This window comes from Chrysemys picta, chromosome 4 (assembly GCF_011386835.1).
Source record: "Chrysemys picta bellii isolate R12L10 chromosome 4, ASM1138683v2, whole genome shotgun sequence".
Taxonomy (NCBI): Eukaryota; Metazoa; Chordata; order Testudines; family Emydidae; genus Chrysemys; species Chrysemys picta.
Window position 1 is genome coordinate 77,012,086 of NC_088794.1, and position 21,911 is coordinate 77,033,996.

General features: G+C 42.6%; 1 long non-coding RNA gene across 1 annotated transcript; it reads left to right on the forward strand.

Annotated features, from left to right (window-relative positions):
- The first annotated feature begins 428 nt into the window (after positions 1–428).
- LOC135982741 (uncharacterized) lies at positions 429–3,635 on the forward strand. The gene is made up of 3 exons (XR_010600288.1): positions 429–732; positions 1,736–1,839; positions 2,188–3,635. It is a non-coding gene; the product is annotated as an uncharacterized LOC135982741 (long non-coding RNA).
- The last annotated feature ends 18,276 nt before the right edge of the window (positions 3,636–21,911 follow it).

Below are 21,911 nucleotides of genomic sequence, written 5' to 3' on the forward strand. Positions count from 1 at the left end.
AGTTTCAAGATGTATGATACCCATAATATAAGTACTGTTAAAATTCAGGATGGAATGGTGGGAAGCTGGGAGGGTGGCACGTCAAGTGGCACCATTTGTCTGGGCATAGCAACAAGATGAAGCCATTGAGAAAGGGTTGGTGCTCAATCTTGGTTCCATTGAAGTCAAAAGCAAAAAACAAACACAAAAACAAACAAACAAACAAACTAACTACCATTCATTTCACAATGCCAGTTAGACCCTAGGAAAAGGGAATTATCAACCAGCTGATGAGTAAAGTGTAAAGGTAAATCTGGCCCTCAGATATACACTTACCATGAGTTATTTCGCAAGCTAACTGTTGGTTGGTAAGTACTAACTTTTTAATGGCGGCTGCTCTCTGTGCAACTGTACAGTACTTTACTGATTAACAATGTGGCGATGTAAAGATTTATTCTTTCCCTGACCCCACCTATCTGAGAGCAACAACAAATGCCCTTAAATCACAAAGAATGCCCTGGGCTTTCCTGCCCAGCAGACAGGAGTTGGCATGATTTCATTACTTATTCAGGAAGAAGTAAATTTATTGCATTGTCCATATATGCATAACTTTCTGGTCCATCCTGCAGTTAAAGCAACCTTGAAGTCATTAGGGGTGTTTCATTCAGTCTATCCCAACAGCCTTCAGGGATCAAGGACATGATGCCGAGAATCTTGATTCTCCACACTGCAGATCTCTGCTGTGGGGTATTGGTAAGTGAAATGCAGAACACTGCAGAACACATTGAGGTAATAAATAAATAAACAAATACTGATGTCAGGAATGTAAATACTTGAGGCATTGCATCTGCAAAAAACAGACAGCTTCCATTTAGTTTGAACACATCTAGATCCCAGCAATGACAGAAATAACTATTATCTCTGTTTTTCATATGTCCTCTCTCTTTGCATCCATTGAAATGGGAGGAAGAAATGCAGAAGCAGCAGAGGAAATAGTGTCAGGGGATGACAGTGAATGGTGCTTTTAACTACTTTATCTTATAATGCTTTTTCATTATAGGGGCCACCAATCACATTATTGGTGCTACAAAAGAAAGGATGTATTTTAATTACATTAAGAATTAGTTGGCACTGTGGTTGTCAGGAAAATAACAGCATGTTGCAGTGCTGGACTGACAGTGGCTTTTACAGATTGCTCTACTATCAATGAGTATTTGCATATTAGGTTTAAACAAGTCAGAAGTTGGAAAGGAATGAGGCCTCTGTCCTGCAAACTCATCTAATGCTGTGCTTGTACAGAACCCCATTAATAGTCTTCCTTTTCCCTTCTAAGTGTATTTCTGAAAGCCCATTATTGGGCTCTGAACAGGTGCACAGGTGCCCCCATACATATAAACTTACATGATCAGAACCCAAATGTGCAATTATTTAGAATTGTATTTTGCAGCAATCCACACTTGACACTTATCTGGCATAAGTCTGGTGCACTGAATCATCAGAAAAAACACATCTGGATTATTCCTATGCATAGACAGAGAAATATAACAGATCTATATACATACATATTTTGAGAAGTGTCACCTTCTAATGATTGGCCCACAGAGAGAATAATGTGCCCACTGCTATTGTTAACTAGAGGAGGACTCCTTTATTGCAAGTGACAGGGGCTTGTTTCTTTGAAGGGCAAAGTTCCAATCTCTGCTCTGCAGATATGTGCATGTAAAATATTTCTAGCAATTGTCTCTTTTGTCTGCAGAATGTGAATTTTCTATGCTCTTTTCCTTGTCAATATGGGATTGTGACCCTACACACTGAGTGCTAATTTCCTGAGAACTGCCAGTAATGAATATCAAAGCAGTGGTAAGCTATAAACTTGACATAGAGTGCAGTAGGGAAAGCACTGCAAACTGACAGCTTCAAGTGCACTGACATGGCCACGTTTGCGGCACTTGCAGTGGCATTGGGAGTGGTGCATTATGGGCAGCTATCCCAGTATGCAAGTGACTGCAATGTGCTTTTCATATGGGGGAGGGTGGGGTGGAGTGGAGTGTGACAGGGAGTGTGTTGTGTGTATGTGGGGGGAGAGAGAGTGGGTTTTTGGGGTGCTGAGAGTGCATCAGCATGCTGTCTTGTAAGTTCAGACCCTCCCTCCACCCCCTCTCTCTCTCACTCACTCAAAGCTAACAGTAAATATTTGCTTTTTCTCAGAACTGATAAGCAGTTGGCTTCTCCAAAACGGAGCTTTGAAAGGGCATTTCCGCATTCCTGCAGCCGATTTCACGACAATGACAAGAGTGGTCACTTGACTTAAGGGGATTATGAGACGTTTCCAGAGGCTGATCACAGCACAGTAATGCAACACCTCGTTCACACTGGTGCCGCGGTGCTCCAGCAAACATTATTCCACTTGCCGAGGTGGAGTACCAGCAGCACTGTAGCCGCGGAGTCAGAGCGCTCTACATGCCTTGCCAGTGTGGACGGGGAGTGAGCTAGGGCGCCTGGGGCTGCTTTATTGCACTGTAACTCGCAAGTGTAGCCCAGGCCTGAATGTAAAAGACCCTTCATGCTGAAGATATTGTGAGCCGCATCCTGAACTGGTCTAACTCAGTGTAGCTCTATGGATTCACTGGAGCTATACCAACTTACACTAGCTAAGAATGACCCTGTTTCTTTAGAGGCAATCCATCTTTAAAATGGACCAATCCCTTAACCTCCCCTCCAAACCTTAGATAGGAAATTAGACACTTATACCTGGCTTCTGTTGTGAAGTACAAATGCTTTACTTTTTTTTTTTTTGAGATTCATATTGTCTTCTGCAACAGAGAAAGATTTTTTTTTCCCTCATGTATTCCCTCCACATTTTTTCCTAACGTATTTTAAAATCTAAATTGGGGGTAATTTTGTTAAGAATACCTGTGACTTTCAGAATTAATGAGGAGGGAAATCAGAATTAAACTCAACAAGCAATACAAACACAATAATACAAATATTCCTAAACCTCTTGTTCTGCATCTTAAGTTTCAATAAGGGGTCCGACTTCCATTTCATTCCAGCACCTATAATTATTGTAATATTCATATAACTTATATTTACATGAACTGCCATTTATTTTAGAAAGGCCTGATAAAATACCTGACCTTAAAAATGTCTGTCACTGATCAGCAGCAGTTAGGGATGAGGTAGAAACTTTTAAAAATGTATCCCATTGATTTGAAGGGAGGTTTGGGATGGTTTCTCTGCTATTGGTGGAATCACCCTCTCTTGGTATTGCTAAACTATCTCTGCCAGAGATGGTTTATCCTTGGGGCATATATTTATTTCAGATATCAGAGAGACAGGGTTTTTGTTGTTGCTGTTTTTACGCCTCTGCAATACATTGTACCAATAGCAGGGGAATTTTTTTTCAAAAATGTATCACTCTTAGGGCCCTCTACAAGGTCACTCCTTAATTATTCTTACTAGAAGCAGAGCTGGCAGAGATGTCTATAGTTAATGTTGCCCAACAATTTCCATTATAAGACCCTGCATTCAGAAATTTATGGAAAAATAAAACAAAACAAAACAAAAAATCAACTGTAGTGACGTGGTCATTGAGAAGTTAACTGGGCTACTCAAAGTATTATGGGTTGGATCCATGCTCCACACCTCCTTTGCATCTTGTTTTAGTTACTGTGTCACCCCCCCCACACACACACACTGTTTGTATATAGTTGAATAAAGCAGCATGTTCCAAACTGCCATACTGTAAGTAAAGAGTGTTTCTTGTACACTGAGTGGTCCATTACGAAAACAAAAAACAAACCAACCCCTGATTGTTCAGGTTTAAAAAATAGTATGTGATTATGTAAAGACTGTGCCATATGCATGTGCACAAAGGGGGGGGGGGGGGGCATTTCCTAACTTTGAGCACTTGACTTTGCAACCTTAAAGTTTTTCAATGCAGTTTTTTGTATAGCTCCAAAGGTAGAAAGGCTGCTGTGACCAAAGCACTTTTGTTTCAACGGGAAATCAAGCTCCTCTCTGCAGCAGACACCTGTTGACACAGAAAACCACAACACAAATAACATTTTTTTTTTAAAGCTGTGGCGAATGAAAAAAAAAAGAGATGGCTCCACATACGAGCTGTTTTCCTCCTTCTGAAAGCCCCTCAGTAGCACCAGGTTCTACATGTTAACTGTAAGTGTATGTATGCATATGCCTGTCCATATATTTATATAGAGCACTTTGTGTCACTCACAACATGCTCCCTCATATTCTGTGTCCCTGTGTCACTCTATGGTCCTTCCTCTGTTTTATGTCCCTCCCCCATTTTTCCTGTCCTCCATCTCATCTGGGTCCAGTCTCCTCAGCAGAGGTTGTCTGTTCTCCCCACCACTGCCAAGGGGGCAGAGGAGCCTCCTCTATTGGTTCCCTTATGCTCCAGTCCTGCATGGTGGGGACTCTTCTTTCCTCTTTCTTTATGTACAGTTAAAGGCCTGCCTCCAGGGCCGGCGCAACCCATTAGGCGACCTAGTCGCCTAGGGCACTGCAATTTGGGGGACGGTGACCGCAGCGGTATTTCGGCGGCGGAAAAGCTGGTGGCGCTCCTGCCTGCATCTGCCTTTTCAATTGGTGTGGAAGCTCTTTTCCTTTCTCATAAGCTGTTAGGTGGTGGTTCTACAGAAAAGGGAGTGCTAGGTCCTCTGCTGGTGCACACAGCAGCATATTTGGGGCTGGATGCACGGAGGGATTGTGCTCAGAACTCACTACTACTGGTAGTTCTAATAGCATACTACTATTGTCTGCTTCCCAGGGCCCATGGAAAGCAGAAAGTAAATCTGAGCAATCCTGAGGCTTATGTAATCCACAGAAGGAGCCAGACAGTTGCATGGCTGCCCCAAACTATGGGGCCTGCAAAGTTGTCTGAGAGACATCTCCTCTCACCCATCCTGCTCCAAGTGCAAAAACATAGCAACTGACAATCGGGCCCTTGGAATTCAGATTAGTGAACAAGGCCGCCAGCCAAAACATTTGTCAAGAGAATTGTGAGCCTTTCGTTTAATTCAGATTTACAATTGAGTGTTTTCAGTGATGGAGATACATAGTAATTACATTTAATTATAGAGACACCACTAGCCCCAGTATAACTGTAATTAATGGACTGCCAGCATCTCTTTTGTAAACCTCCATTTTAGAGATTTATAATGCAACACACATACACAAAGGGCTGAGTAGGATTTTGGTATTCCAGATCTCCAACAATTTTATACACACTTAAATCATTCTGTTTCGGGGTGTGTGTGCGCGCACATGAGTAAGAGAGAATGACAGATTGATTAGTGGTTTCAGTTGTTTGTTCTTTTTGTGATGTGCTGCTTTAACTTTTTTTATATTTTAGTGGAAAAGTTGCAGGGAATCATTGTATGGTATGCCTCTAGGTTTTTAAAATACCTTCCAATAGAAATAAATTCAAGATCAAGGAATTATATAACTAGAGCTTGCTGTGATTTATGAGAGTGACACAGTATGTCAGTTTGTGTTACCACTCCCCATACAATATATGGGACAAATCCTAGCTGCCTTCCATATACAAGTGTTCCTACTGAAATACATTTACTGTTTGTGTCCCACATGTCGACTCGCTTTCTGCCAGCCACCTTAACATCCAAGGTTATGACCTTGTGAGTTACTCTGTGCATAGGAAATATGCCACCTATGTCAGAACAGATCATGCTGACATGGAATCATTCCCATCTAATTCAGACCTTTATTATATTGTGAGAGTTGGTCATTTCAGAATGGCAAATGAGTACAAGCCCCCTAACTAACACTGACTGACCCTAAATATTCTTCCTAAGTTCCTACTTCCTGATATCTATGTTGAAGATTTTAATAATCACCACACCACCTTGGGATACAGATAGTGAGATCAAAATGGGGATGAGTTATCAACCGGGCCTCCCTCCATGACCTTCACCTTATCCATGACCCAAAACAAGGAGTACTTTTCTTTCTGACAGATGGAAGCAAGACTGCTCCCCTGACCTCAGCAGAGGCAGTCATCCATATCAAGCTACAAGCTATGTATTTAAAAAACTTTCCACATAGGCAACATCTTCCTATCCTTATCAAAGGTAGACTAACCATACTTACTGTGAGCACCAATAAAACCCTTGCTGGAACTAGCCCAGCTTGCTGCAATTCACCAACTGCTACATCGCTTGTATCCCACACATCTCTATAGAAGAAGCTTACATGAAGTTCACAAAATCCATTGATAAAGCTGCCACCAAGTCAATTCCAGGAGGTTGATATAAGACCTGTATTCCCTTCCTGGATGAGAAATGTGCAGAACTCCTCAAGCAATGTGAAGGAAGTGGTGATCCAGACATCACCACACAACTTTTAGACAGCTTGTATGGGTCTAGGCGAGCAAGAGGGGAACAGGCTATGATTGAATTAAACATGTCAAGATCCAGTTGCAAATCCTGAATGCTAATCAGAAAACTTGATGCTGCTCAGAAGCCCCCAGCATGCATCACTATCTAGACTCTCCAAACAGCGTTGCTACCCACCTGATAAATGTCACAAAGGCAGATAAGGGCAAAAAGTATGAAGGAGAGTTGAAGTAGTAATGGTGGCAATATAAACAGTATCTACCTGAAATCCAAGAACACTGCACTTTCACTGCAGATGAAGTAGAAGGAGCAATTGAAACACTGAAAACAGGTAAAGCCTGGGGGCTTGATAATATCTCCCCCCCAAAATCCCTGAAGAAACTGGGAAAAACTAGCAGACAATGGATAGACATCTTTCTATCAAGAGTCACCCAGGAAAATAATATACCTAAAATCTGACACAAAGCAAAAATAATAGCCTGGCCAAAACCTGAGAAAAACCAATGATTTGCAACAAGTAACGCCCATCTTCCTCCCCCCCCCCCCCGCCCTCCCCGCTAAGCTGCATGTACAAATTACTTGAAAAGTGTATGCTTCAAAGAATTGCCCCCACCACTGATGATATCCTCAGTGCAGGTCAAGGCAAAATCACAGTCCTTGTGATCAAGTACTGGCAGTCACCAAATGGCTTTCAGACCAGGCAGAAGACAGGCACAGTATTCCTAGATCTTACTGTGCTTATGACATGATCTGGCATACAGGGTCTACTGCAACGGCGGGCAAACTTTTTGGCCTGAGGGGCACATCCGGTTTCCGAAATTGTATGGAGGGCGGGTTGGGGAGGCCGTGCCTCCCCAAAGAGCCAGGTGTGTCCTGGTCTCCACTCCCTATCTGACCCCCGCTGCTTCTTGCCCCAGGACTCCTGCCCCATCCACCCCTCCCTGTCCCCCGATCGCCCCTGGACTCCCCGCCCCTGACTGCCCCCCACCGCCCCTTCCAACTTCTGCTCTCATTCCTGACTGCCCCACAGGGACTCCTGTCCCCATTCAACCCCCCTGTTCCCTGCCCTTTGACTGTCCCGACCCCTATCCACACACCCCGACCCCTGACCACCACCCCGAACTCTCATGATGCCCTCTATCAACCCCCCCACCCCCTGCTCCCTGTCCCCTTACTGCGCTGCCTGTAGCACCGGTGGAGAACCAGGACAGGCAGCCGTGCCGCCTGGCTGGAGCCAGCCACGCCACCGCGCAGCACAGAGCACCGGGTCAGGCTGGGCTCTGCAGCTGCGCTGCCCGGCAAGAGCTTGCAGCCCCGCCGACCAGAGCATTGTGCCAGTGGCGCAGTGAGCTCAGGCTGAGGGGGAGGGGAAAAGCGGGGGGGAGGGGCCGGGGGCTAGCCTCCCAGGCCAGGAGCTCAGGGGCCAGGCAGGAGGGTCCCATGGACCAGATGTGCTCCTCGGCCATAGTTTGCCCACCTCTGGTCTACTGGCATACATTGGTCCTACTGAAGTGGGTTGTCATGGCTATGAAACTGTTGCTGAGAGGCCACAGGTTCCAAGTTTCACTTGGACAAAAAACAACTACAGGAGGTTTCAAAATAACTATCTCAAGGCTCAGTTCTAGCACTGATACTTTTCAGCCTCTTCACAAATGATATTCCCAACATCACTGCCAGGTGTTTCGTTTACACAGATGACATCTGTCTGGCAGTACAGGACCAGGATTTCTGTCAGCTAGAAGTTCTGAATGCTGACATGCAATAGATGGAGACTTTAATCTAGTACCAAAAAAGAGAGTTTCCAGCTGCTTCCATCTATACCACACAAGGGCCAAACAACAAGACCATTCAGGAAACAAGCTACCCCATGACCAAAAACCTATGTGTCTAGGTGTTATATTGAACTGCACCTTGACTTTCAAGGAACATTTTAACAACACTTTGATACAGAACAGCACAAGGCAAGCCCAGAATTTCTCAGTATCTGTGCATTGGCTCCCCATGTAGAACCAGCTAGTTTGCTGAGCAAGTTGTTTCTTGTCTTTATTTTCAGCAGAGTATTGCTCCCTAGTGTTGCACAGCTTTTTTCACACAGGATTAGCAGACATCCAGCTGAATGAAACTGTGCGTATAATAAAATGTACCAAAAGGACTGACTAACATGGCCCGGCTGCTGCTCCTGTTGAATATCACCCTGCTGACATCAGGTTATAAGTCGCCTGGAAGAATTTGCTCCTTAAGGTGCTAGTCATGCCACACCCACATCTACCCCTGTTTAAAGATGTTTAATCTACTGAGCCACTATCTTAGCTAAAGGCACTCTGTTTGGACAATTCTCCTAGTATCACCTCTGAGTGGTATACGAGGTGTTAAGAACAAACTACAAACATAGCCAAATTCTTACCTTGTGATAGATCTAACAGTCCAGCCCCCTAGTTTTGACCTCCCAGCTTTGGGTAAAGCTCAATCACTTCAGGTGTGGAGGTTTCAGAGTAGCAGCCGTGTTAGTCTGTGTCCGCAAAAAGAAGAACAGGAGTACTTGTGGCACCTTAGAGACTAACAAATTTATTAGAGTATAAGCTTTCGTGGACTACAGCCCACTTCTTCGGATGCATCCGAAGAAGTGGGCTGTAGTCCACGAAAGCTTATACTCTAATAAATTTGTTAGTCTCTAAGGTGCCACAAGTACTCCTGTTCTTCTTTTTTCAGGTGTGGAGTGATGAGATGTGTTGCTAATGACTATAAGTGTTCCTCCTTTGCAGACTGCCTAGGACCCTCACTGATTTGTACAATGTTCTTCCTTCTGCTATTGACTGGCTAAGATACTTAGACTAACACATGTAGCGTAACTATGTAGATACAATCACAATATGTACATACACACATCCTGTTTGTGAATTTCAGGTGAAGCCAGTGTTATTACTTGTCTGACTATAGCGAGCAAGATTTGGCCCTATACTTCATTTTCATTCTTAACTTTAATGCCAGAATTTTGCTATGGATGTTCTTATAATATACTTACTAAGCAATATAGGGCCTGATCCAAATCCCACTGAAATACGTTGAGAGATTCCCATGGACTTTATGGTTTTGGAACAGGCCCATATACTGTATGTAACATAGATTATCACTAGGGTGACCAGACAGCAAATGTGAAAAATCGGGACGGGGTGGGGGGTAATAGGAGCCTATATAAGAAAAAGACCCAAAAATCGAGACTGTCCCTATAAAATCGGGACATCTGGTCACCCTAATTATCACATTCATTAAAGATTCCATATCCCTCTTTGCAAGGTTAGGGTTGTGAGTACTACAGCCCTGATCAAACTCCAGTCTGAGTCCTGCACCATTCAACTGAATACTTTATTCTTCACTTTCTATCTTAGTGGTTGCAGTGGTGTGGTGATGCTTTTGGGATATTAAACAGTCATGATGTTTCTGTCCATCTGTCTGCACCTCATTTTTGGGCCAATGATTTCTTTATTTTTCAGGCCTGATCCTGAAAGCCCTCTGCCTGTAGATATTCTATGGACTTCAGTGGGAACTCAGCACAAACATTGGTCTCACAGTTAGTGTAATCAATAAAAGTCTATAAAGTATTTGAGAAAAATTTGAATGAAAGCTATGAAATAAATGCAAGGTCATCATTATCCTTCATTAATACTCACCATATGTGTATTGAATAAAAGGCTGAAGAACCTCATGGTCGTTTTGGTGGCAGGATCTACCATTTTACACAACAGAAAGTGTGGAACAAATACTGTTCATCCCACTCATGTCAGAAGTCCTATCCTTAAGTTATTTATGCTAACTATGAGATTCGTGCCATATGATGATAGAATGGTCCGGTGGACCGGGCATTGGACTGGGAATCAGGAGTCCTGAATTATATTCCTGTCTCTGCCACTGAACTTCTGTGTGACCTTGGGTAAATCGTTTAACCTTTCTGCCTCAGATTCTCCATCTGTAAACTAGGGCTAATGATACTCATTTCCTCTGTAAAGTGTTTTGAGATCTATGTAGGAAAAAAACCTTCTAAGCATTATTAGTAACACCTTGCCCTACTGGAGGAAACAATGACATTTTAATAGGAAAAACTGCATTGGCCAACCTGCTGTGGAAATAGTTGTATGATTCCTACTGTAGCATAACAAAGTTCCAAAGTAGAATTTGGGATTGAAAACAGAAGAAAGGAAATCAATATTTTTAACTCTAGTTTTAATAGGCAGCAGGCCTGCTTAGCATGTCTGTAGTGTTGAAAAGCCAAATAATCAGACAGGCTTTGCAAGCACAGCTATGGGACTTTTTTATATTCTCATTTATACCTGTGAGAATAAGAGTTTGTAATACAATGTCAACTCATTTTACGCTTAGCAGTATGAAAAATGTCCTGGTGTCAAGAGCTGGGGAAAAAAAAAACAGCAATGGGAAAAGCTGGCCTTATTGTCTCACTTACAGAAGCAAAGAAAATCAGCGTAAAAATTGAAAATCTGGGTTTGCACTCCAGACTGAAATGACTCTGTGTGCCATTAATGGGTTCTGTTCCATCAGCATGCCAGAAAATTGTTGTGGACCTGAAAGCTCACAAGCCAACTTTCACATCCTTTTGTCCCTCTCTCTCCTCATCCCTACTGTCAAAAGCCTTTACCTAGATCTTTATGTCTCCTGCCTAGACTAATGCAGCCTTCTCTCTGGCTTACCTTGCAGGCACTCCTCCACCATCCAGTCAATCTGCAATGCTGTCAACAAACTCGTTGTCTCTCTCACCACTCACACCATATTGCTTTCTCTTTGAGACCCATTTTCTTGCTTATTCCCCACCCCACACTACCACCACTTCACGAAAATTAAACTCCGACTCCCTACATATGGTTCTGCATTTCCTAGATCTCTTCCCTTGTTTCTAGCCACACATGCTCAGGCTCAAAGTTTTATCACCTCTGTTTCCTTTCATGCCCCTTTCATTTCCTATTCCCATAAGAAATATTTCACCTTCTCCCAGGATGCTCCCTATTCATGGACTATCTTTCCTGATCCCACTTGCCATGCAAACTCCCTCTCCAGGTCCCTCTTCCTACTCTGACTCATGCTAGGCATCAGAGCTCCACAAGGCAGGCTCCGTCCATACCTATAAGAACTCCTTTATTGTGCAGAAATGGAACATGATTCTTTCAGAGCTTAGGAGCACCAGATTGCAGCTGCCTCATCCTGCAAACCTCCACATCTCATGAGAATGCTTTGGTCCCTTTCTGTCACTGCCTGTGACCCAGTTCTAACCTCCACTCGGGAGCCATGCCAGTTTATTCACACTGCTATATATTATCTTTCCCTGCATCAAGTCATGTGGTATCTAACCTAGATTTTATGCCCCTCAAGACAGGGACCATATGTTCATTCTCTGTTAAGCTCTGTTCACACCTATGGCAGTATATAATGATCCTGGTTTCCTACAGTATCATTACTGTAAACATTTAGGGGAAACATACTCCAATGAGCTCTATGTGGCAGAACCCAAGTCCTTCAGATGACACCAAAGCAAGGATTCCTGCCTTCCTACTGCTGTGGATTCATATAGGGTCTCTAAAAAACCAAAGGGACATACTGCTATGGGTTTTCCAGATCCCAACAGCCAACTCTGTTGGGCTGTGAATAAAACAGTGATTGTCAGGAAAAATCCACAACACACTTTGGCCATGCATCAGCAGGTATTCAACTCTGGTCCTTTGTACTAAAAAGCTTGAGCATCTACCACTTGAGCTAAAGGACTAATTCCCTTAGTTGTTAGCCATAGTAGACTCATTAACCTCTTCTGCATACCAGCAACTAGAAGAAAAAACCCCACACTGAGGAAATGAGGGTTAGATTTTTAATCCTAGTGAGTGGCTTACAACAATTTGCAATTTTCAAGGTTCATTCCAAAAAACAGAACCACAGCCTTAAAACAAAACAAAACATCCTGCAATACTGAAATTCCCTTTACTTTTTCTTTGGTCTCCTCCTAAACTCAAGGGGGCTGTGACTGCGGGCTTTGGAGACTTCCAAAGTCTAGCTTTGGTACACAATAGATGATGTATAGACCCCATAAGAACAGGAGTTCATCATGAAATACTAGCAACCCCTTTATTAATAAACATAAAGCAAAATCTATAGAGATCCATTGCATTTACCTTCCCCATTGTCAATATTCAGCCTTCAAAATTCTTTCTGAAAAGTGTTTTGTTTCATATGCCATTTTGCCAGCCCATTCAGTGAGCAGAGATGGAGATTATGCAAATACTGTTTATCTCTGAGGATCAATCTATTATGGAAGAAAATATAAATATTACAGTAACTGAGCAATTATGGAGAATTATGTTGTAATGAATTACAAAGTGTGTACACATGTAACTACAATGCACTTTTTTTCAAATTTATGAATATTTTTGCAGATATTGAAAATGCCAAAATTGAATAATTTACTCCAAGTATCATTATATACAGTCAAAAATTGCTTGTACATCATCTACTTATTTTTCCCAATTATCATGTTAACAAAATATTAAAAATGAATCAGTAATCTGCCCAAAGAGTTGGTACTGCTTTGTTCTGCTATGAGAAATGGGGGCTGATAGGAGGAGTCAATATTGTCACACATTTATTTTAAATTGCTCCTATTGATATGGTATGCTTATCACTCATATAATTTTAGTGTGTATTAGAGGACCAAGATCTGTGATCAGAAATGCAGAGCCTTAAACAGTATTTGTTACATTCTGAAATCCTCTACAAATGAACTTTTATTTATAAATGTTTGTTTGAGTTTTTTCCCTGTTAGGCATTATGACATCTTTGTGATAGTGCTGGCTGCTGAATATGTGGAAAAGATATATACAGCTGGGGGTCCTCAGCAAATCGTGGGCAGCAGAACCTGAAGTGTCCCATGATCTCTTTAAATGCTCTCATGTGGGTGATGAGGAAGAGGGACAAAATGGATCCCTGCAGGATGCTGTGTGTGTTCTGTTGGGAAGAACAAGGTATTTTTTAGTTATATCAGCGGCACATTGTTTGCAACTGTGTTGCAACCTTTAGAGAAGCCAAGTAGTATGAGCACTGAGGTACATTTCTTATTCATTGCCACGAAGAAATAATTTGTTAATGTTACTAGGGCAGTCTCTGCACTGTGCCGTACTTTGAAACATCTAGTATGTTGGCAGATGTCACATGTTGTTGAAGATTGGTTATCTCTGCATTTCAACAAGTTTGCCAATGGAATGGGAGTTTGGAGAGGTACAGAGGTTTTCTGCATCCAGTGTTGCATTTTTCAGAGATTTTGGCAAATTTGTTTCCTGAGTCACATCTGATTTTGGTGTCATGGTGAGGTGACTCTTGGGAGAGTACCAGTCTGATCCCTGAGTGAGATCAGAATCAGACCCAGAGTACATAGCAAAGATTAGTCCAATTCATAAAGTTAAGACCTGGATCTGAGTTTCAGTGAAATTTCATGAGTGGTTTGGTTTAAAATATTGATTTGAGCCCTTTTTTGAATTTATAGTAAAGAAAAATGAAAATGTCAAATCATTCTAAGCCATTGAAATGTACAAATTGCAATCCTGATAATTGTGACACTCTATTTAGAATGAAGTTCTTCAGAAATAAATAGCAATAATTTAAATATAAGAAGGTTCTGCTGTATGAGACAGTATATTCCCGTTAGGATAAATTTGTAAGCCCAATTATTAAAACTGTGTGCTCAACTATAAAAAGTGAATGAAAGTTCACAAAATGTCACAATAGCCTAAATCACCAAATGTTGCTAGGACAAGGTGCAAAAACAAAATGAAAAGAAACAGAAAGGCCTCCTGACATAATTCAAGGACTGTGTTAAGATCGTGCCTGACAAACAAGAGGAGGGTGGGAACCAGAAATCAATGGACCAAAATTGGTGTGTCAGAAATTAGGCCTTATTGGTAGACAAAATAATGAGAGGCCAGGCTAGTCCACGTATCACTCTCTTTGGGGTTCCTAAACAGAAAAGGAAAAATAAAACTTTTGAAGGAAACAAAATACAAAAAGAAGTGAATGCAGACAATTGCTGACTGAAAGAAGGGGAAGGGGCTTCACCATCATGGCTGCAACCCCTTCCATCCTCTGGGACCCTGGGATCCAGCATGACACCATTATGCCTTCTTCATCCTGATACTGAAAGACGTCATAAACAGACAGAACAAGAGAGTGGGACCTGATGACATCACCATCTCCACCAGCTGTGGCTAAATCCCAATCATCACCTGGGATGTGAGACTCTCTCTCTCTCTCTCTCTCACACACACACGGCCTTTTTCTTTTGCACCTTATTTTTTCTCTTTTCTATCCTTCTTCTTTTGCCTTCTATCTAACAAGAGTCTGACTCAGCCCACCAAGACTGTTTATTTTGCAACATTGCTGTAAGCCTGTGACCAGAGAGGGGCAGCTAAAAGCAATGCCCTTAACAGCCCAACTGTACTACAAATTTGCCAGGTCTAGCAGTAGCTGATATTAAGATCATGTACCGTGTCTGTATTTTTCCAACAAGAAGCTTGCAAATGAGACTCAACCACAGAGACAAAAGCTGCATTTTCTACCATTGCTGTTCTCTTCTTTCTTTTCTTGTATGTGTTTGTCTTGTTTTGTCTTCTAGGAAATGGGACCAAACTTTAACAACAGCAATAACAAGAGCTCCAGCCCATCTCAACAACCTTTTGCTCTTTCCCCCAAGAAGTCCAGTGATTATCACCTTTAATATCATTTAAGAGACTCTCAATCAGGGGGTTTCTTTCTAAAGGGAAAGTGAACAAGGGAAGTTGTTAAAATGAAAGCCTTACTTAATATTTTACATTTCAAATGCTTTAACTTTTTCCTTCTTTTCTATATATTTAATAAAAGATTAAAAGATGCATAATGCGGTGTTTGCCATAATATAAGCAGGCTGAGGACTCTGTATATCAACCCTTGTTTAAAACTGTTTAATTTTGGAAAGTTATATGGTTATGTTAACAGTTTTGACTCTTTGGGCCCATATATATTTTCCATCTAAATTAATGCAGCATCCCCAAAGCATTGGAAAGATGGAAGGAAAAAGGACCATTGGGAGAGTTTTTTCATAGTTTACTTAAACCAACTGAAGCTAGAAAGCAATGGAAATTCTTGTGAGAAAATCTCATGAGATTTCCACCTTGATTTTCAAGTTAAAAAGACACTGTACCCAGTTGAAGCCAATAGGAGTTGAAGGCAGTCAGCATCTTGCTGGAAGTGTTCAGTATTTCAGAGGACAGGTCTTATGATTAGAGCAATGTATCTGAAATTAACCTCTGAATCATTTGAGATCCATCAAATTTTATCTCACCCTCTACCCAACATACTTATTGTAGCAATTAGTACATCAGCAATAACAATAGCAGTAGCCTGGACTTTGTATGCTGGATTCATTTTGTTTCACAGAAATAGAGCCTTGCTTTCCCTTGTTGCCAGCTGTTATAAAATAAATCAGTCCACTGGATTCCCTCGGCAATAGGATCTCTCTATTTGACAGTCAATTGCATAGTATGTAAATATGCAGCTGAAGCAAGGAAAATGTTAACTGTGTCTTTGGGCTGAATTTTTCACCTTTAACCCCCAGTATTATTTTCTAGTACAGAAGCAGAGTCTTAATATAAAAACTGTACACATATATTCCTGTGTTCATGTGTGTGTGTGTATATATATATATATATATATATATATATATATATATATATATATATATATATATGTTAAACTGGACACATTTGCTGTCTCCTGTTTGAATAGGATTTGGGCTTCAGCTGAATAGAATGTGGGAAAGATACTTTAAAGGCAGACTCCCTGTAGCTTGACTTTCACCTTGGCTACCTTCCTAGGCAATTCCCGTTTCTTTCTATTATTTCAGTTTTTTGACAAGCAAATAGAAATGGAAAGATAAAGGCTGACGGACTCAATTTGTCTCAGGCCCGCAGTCTACAGTCACAGTGAAATGATGAATGCACTCCAATAAATCACACCATGGACATCTAGTTCCAACATGGGATTATCTATTTTATCCTTCTTTACCAACAGGCAGAGAAAAAGAAACAGTGAGCCCACCTCACAAATAAATGATCCAACTGTTTGTTTTCCAAAGAGACACAGGACATGCAAATGTGTTTACTGGGAAATGGTACCTTCCCATCTTTGAGCTCCCAAATGTGAAGTACCTTTTTTCTCAGAGGTCCAGTGATAAGGCTTTTATCATTGGGAAAGCTTCAAATTACATTACAACTATTTTGTGAATAACACCTTGGCCAAGAGAAATCAGTGGATAGTTGTTAAGCTGCATGGAGTTATGCATGGACAGATGCATTGGACTTCTATTCCATTTGCATGGTGTAAATTTACAGTAGTTTATGTATTTATTAATAAAAGAAACCCATTCAGGTGCTTTTGGTGTTTTCCAACTTGTAACATGAGGCTACTGAAAAATGATAGATACAAGCATTGCATAAGAGCTAGGATGTGGCATACAAAGGTTTAAATCAGTGGTTCTCAAACTGGGGCTGCTGCTTGTGTAGGGAAAGCCCCTGGCGGGCCGGTTTGTTTACCTACTGGGTCCACAGATTCGGCCGATTGCGGCTCCCACTGGCCGCAGTTCGCCGCTCCGGGCAAATGGGGGCTGCGGGATGTGGCGCAGGACAAGGGATTTGCTGGCTGCGGCTTCCTGCAGCCCTGATTTGCCTGGAGCGGCGAACCACAGCCAGTGGGAGCAGCAATTGGCCGAACCTGCAGACCCAGCAGATAAACAAACCGGCCAGGCTCACCAGGGGCTTTCCCTACACAAGTGGTGGCCCCAGTTTGAGAACCACTGGTTTAAATGCTGCATGCTGTTTTGGGAAAGTCTTTTCTCAAAAGTAAAGACTGGGAGTGGATGGGTCATTACACAAAGTAAAAACTATTTTCCATGCTATTTTTCCCCCCTTTTCCCCTTCTGTTACTATTTGAAATGGGCCATCCTGATTATCACAACAAAAGGTTTTTTTTTCTCCTGCTGATAATAGCCCACCTTAATTGATTAGTCTCATTAGAGTTGGTGTGGCAACACCCATTTTTTCATGTTCTCTGGGTATATATATCTTCCTACTGTATTTTCCACTGCACACATCCGATGAAGTAGGTTTTAGCCCTTGAAATCTTATGCCCAAATAAATTTGTTAGTTTCTAAGGTGCCACAAATACTCCTCGTTCTATCAATGTAATTCACCTATGAATGTTGCCCACAAGACTGAGGTATCTGGTTATATGCATGATTTACATATCTTGTGTCAGGAAGTCTTCCACTTAAATACACAATTGTTCCCATCACTGTGGTGCTGTATCTAGTCATCTGCATAACTATTGTAGATGGATGAGATTACTTAGTCCATTCTTGATGGTGCAGAAGTGTTTCCTGTTGTAGCTTGTTTCATGGCCTGTCTAGTCTATTTTAAGTGTCTCAAATGCTGGAGCTCCCACCATTTCCCTTTGGAAATAATTCCCCTTTTTAAGATATCTTACTCTTTGGAACTGTCCCCTGATAATAGTCTAAATGTGCCTTTTACTCATGATACCTCTGTCAACAAGATTTCTCCATCTTTAGAACCTTATCCTGAGAAAATAATTGCACATCTCAGTGTCAGGTTTTATACCCATCTTACACTGGTACATTGTTATCATGACACCCTAGCTCCATAGATATTTTTTGATCAGGCTCTAAATATTTAGTAATGTTAGCCTTTTCTGACCGTGATACAAAGACCCATTGGTGGTTCACTGCTCTGTCTCAGTAATTCCTATCAGGCCTGACAAACTTACCACACCTAACACATTTCTGCCATTGTATTTATCTATATGGAACATGGTAGGAAGTGTCAAATGAAAGCTTATATCATACTGGTCATAAGCATTGCAAGATGTATGTACAAGTGTTATTCAAGAAGTTGTATGTATGTACTAAAATATTTAAATATATTTAAACTCTGTAACCAGGCAGGGTTGATCAACAAGGTTGTCCTAGACAAAGGAAAGTTGATTCACCTGTCTGCCTAGGTTTCTGATGTAAATCAATCATTGTAAAAGTCAAATGGGAGCTCTATTTGCTTATGAGTTAACAGGAAAATCCAGGTTGACAGGAGATGTGAAATCATTATAGGAAGACAACAGAGACTACAATCACAGAGGATTGTCTATTGCCTTAACTACACTCGGAAATTCAGCGGCAGCGCTGTGAAGCACGAGTGTAGTCGTGCTGTACGTACTCCACCTCTCCGAGGGGAGCTGCTTGCAGCACTGCGAGCGAGCGTGCAGCGCTGCAGGCTCCAATTACACTGGCACTTTACAGCGCTGCACTCGCTGCACTTGGGGGGAGGGGGTTCACACCCCTGAGCACAACAAGTTGCAGCACTGTACACGCCAGTGTAGCCAAGGCCTATGAGTTGGAGGGTGGGGATATGAGGAGAAGCAAAAAGACATTTTGTTGTTTATCACTGAAGGAACAAAAAAGGACAGTGGTTTTTTCAATCCATAAAAGCTGGATCTGGGCCCCTGGGGGCTGGAGATGCTGAGAGGTTCCCTTAGGTGAGTAGCTTATCTTAGACAAAGGTTTTAGCCTGAAAAAGTTATGTTTAGTGTCTTAGAAACGTGTTATACTTTAGTTTTATTAGTAAACATATCTATTTCTGCTATCCTTATTCAGTATCACTTAAATCTCTCTCTTTGTTAATAAACTTCTCTTTGTTTTATCATAAGTAGAACTCCAATGTGTAATATTCAGCAGAGTGTGAATTTGTAGTTGAATCAAACAAACTGGTATGTGCACTGTCTCTTTGGAAATAGCAAAATTGGTGATTTTGGTAATTGGCCAGTGGCAAGAGCTAGATACTCCAGAGGAACGTTCTTCCAGAGGGCCCGGGAACTGGGGTGCACCAAGTTTTATTTTCAAGGCAAAGTAAAGGCTGGCAGAGCTTTGGATGAGATTGTCTGGGTGGCTAACTAACTGGCTCGCTCACTCCGGGGCTACAGGCGACGTCGGCTGGTTGCCGGGCTCCCTGGGGAGGAAGAGGAGGAGGAGGCTCCCCCCCATCCTGCAGCTTGCTAAGCCGACCCCCCTGTGGCACACGCCGCCCAGGCAGGGGTGGGCTCTGCTGGGAGGGGAAGGGGCAGCAGCGCAGCCCCCCAGCATAGCGGGGTGGGGGGGGGCTGAGGAGCAGCAGCCCGGTTGGCCCTCCAGCCCCAGCAGCTCCATGCAGAGTGAGGTGGCTGCATGGCGGGGAAGGCAAACACCTCCTGAACCATCCTGGGTGAGCTCTTGCTCCTGGGCTGGTGATGCAGGAAGCCAAGACCTTCCCTCAGAGTCAGTATTGAATCAGCGCCAATGCATGATGCTCAGGGGACACTGTGCCACCATCTCTCAGAGGAAGCTTAAAACCAATATCCTGACCATGTCTGATCACTAAAGAGTCCACTTCCTCACTGCTTAACCCTCCTGTCCTGGCCAGTGTGGGCGATTGCATCCTGCTGACCCATCTTGTCCCTGCAGTTGTGACAGGAGGAAACATTTTTTCACTTTGTTGCCTCTGTCACACCGTTGTGGTGCAAATTGGCTGCCAAGTTCCACCCCAGAAGCAGCTGCATTTCAGGCTGGGATGAATGGTCTCTCTGTCTGTACGTTTGTATTTTATAAATCACAACTCATGAAGTGCATCAATGGCAAGTACTGGTATCCTGCTGGCATGATAGCCAGGGCACCATGATACTGTGTTGCATTGTTTGCATCTTTAGTTGTGATGATGCCTCACTGCAGGACACTATTGTGTGTCCTGGGGCTTAGTCATTATGTGACACCATCACAATGCACTACATGAACATGCAGCTTTTTAATAGCCCATGCTCATGGGACACAGGACATTTACAACAGTGGAATCATAGGATTGGAAGGGACCTCAGGAGGTCTTCTAGTCCAGTCCTCTGCCCTCATGGCAGGTCCAAATACTGTCTAGACCATCCCTGATAGACATTTATCTAACCTGCTCTTAAATATCTCCAGAGATGGAGATTCCACAACCTCCCTAGGCAATTTATTCCAGTGCTTAACCACCCTGACAGTTAGGAACTTTTTCCTAATAGCCAACCTAAACCTCTTGCTGCAATGTAAGCCCATTGCTTCTTGTCCTATCTTCAGAGGTTAAGAAGAACAATTTTTCTTTCTCCTCCTCTCTCCTCTCTCTCCTCCTTTTATGAATTTGAAAACTGTTCTCATATCCCCTCTTCTCTTTTCCAGACTAAACAAACCCAATGTTTTCAATCTTCCCTCATAGCTCATGTTTTCTAGCTCTTGAATCATTTTTGTTGCTCTTCTCTGGACTTTCTCCAATTTGTCCACATCCTTCCTGAAATGTGGTGCCCGGAACTGGACACAATATTCCAGCTGAGGCCTAATCAGCCTATTACTGTCCTGAGACCTCCAGGTGAAGCGGCAATCCAACTGTATGGAAGCAGGAGACATGCGTTCAATTCACAGCTCTGCCAGTGACTCCCTGGGTGACTTTGAACAAGTCACTTAGTCTGACTGTGCCTCTGTTCTCCATCTGTAGGTACATCTACATTGGAGCTGGAGACATCATGCCCAGCTGGAGGATACATACTGGTGCTAGCTCGGATCAAACTAGAGTGCTAAAAATAGAAGTGTAACGGCATGAGCACCAGGAGGGGCTAGTCACCTGAGTGCTTATCAAGGGTCTCAGATGGGATCACACTCAGGATGGCTAGCTCCTTGCACCACTGTGGCGCCGTTTCTATTTTTAGCACACTAGCTTGATCAGCGCTAGCACGGATATGTCTACACAAGCTGGAAATTACACCTCCCTTTTCCAGTGTAAACATACCCCAAATCATGGGGATACTTCCTTTCATCCACCCTCTGTAAACTCTGGACTTGTTATTAATAATAATTAATATGCCACCAAGAAATAAGGGAACCATTGGCTGAAAACCAAGCGGTGCAGCACTACAATAGGCACCTGTCACTTGGAAGTTAACATGGCTTCCAAGCTTTTAGTTTCTCACATCAGGACATCCAAGGGGACCTCAACAGAACAGCACAAAAGCCACAATCTGGTGGGCAGAACTCCTGGTGCCAGCGGAGGAGGTGGAGAAGGAAGGAAAAGGGGGGGGGGAGAGGGGGATGTTTTTTTCTCGTGGTCTCTCTTCAGCGGCATCTTTTCTCCGCCAGCAGCGGCAGCCCGGGGAATGACTCTGTCGCTCTGCTCCGGGGGCAAGGGGTGACAAATACAAACTACTGTATTCTGTGATTTACTTTCTAGAATCTAAAGTATATCGCAGTATAATCTAAAGTTCTCCTGTGAAATGCTGGCTGTGCAACCCTTCCGTGGCTGGATAATTCTTGTGCTTTTATTTTAAGTACAAATAAATATGTATAACAAATTTAAAAGTATGTAATTAGTAATTTGATATGTCGGGTTGTGCCTTTTTTTGTGTGTTCGCTCCCCCTGATGT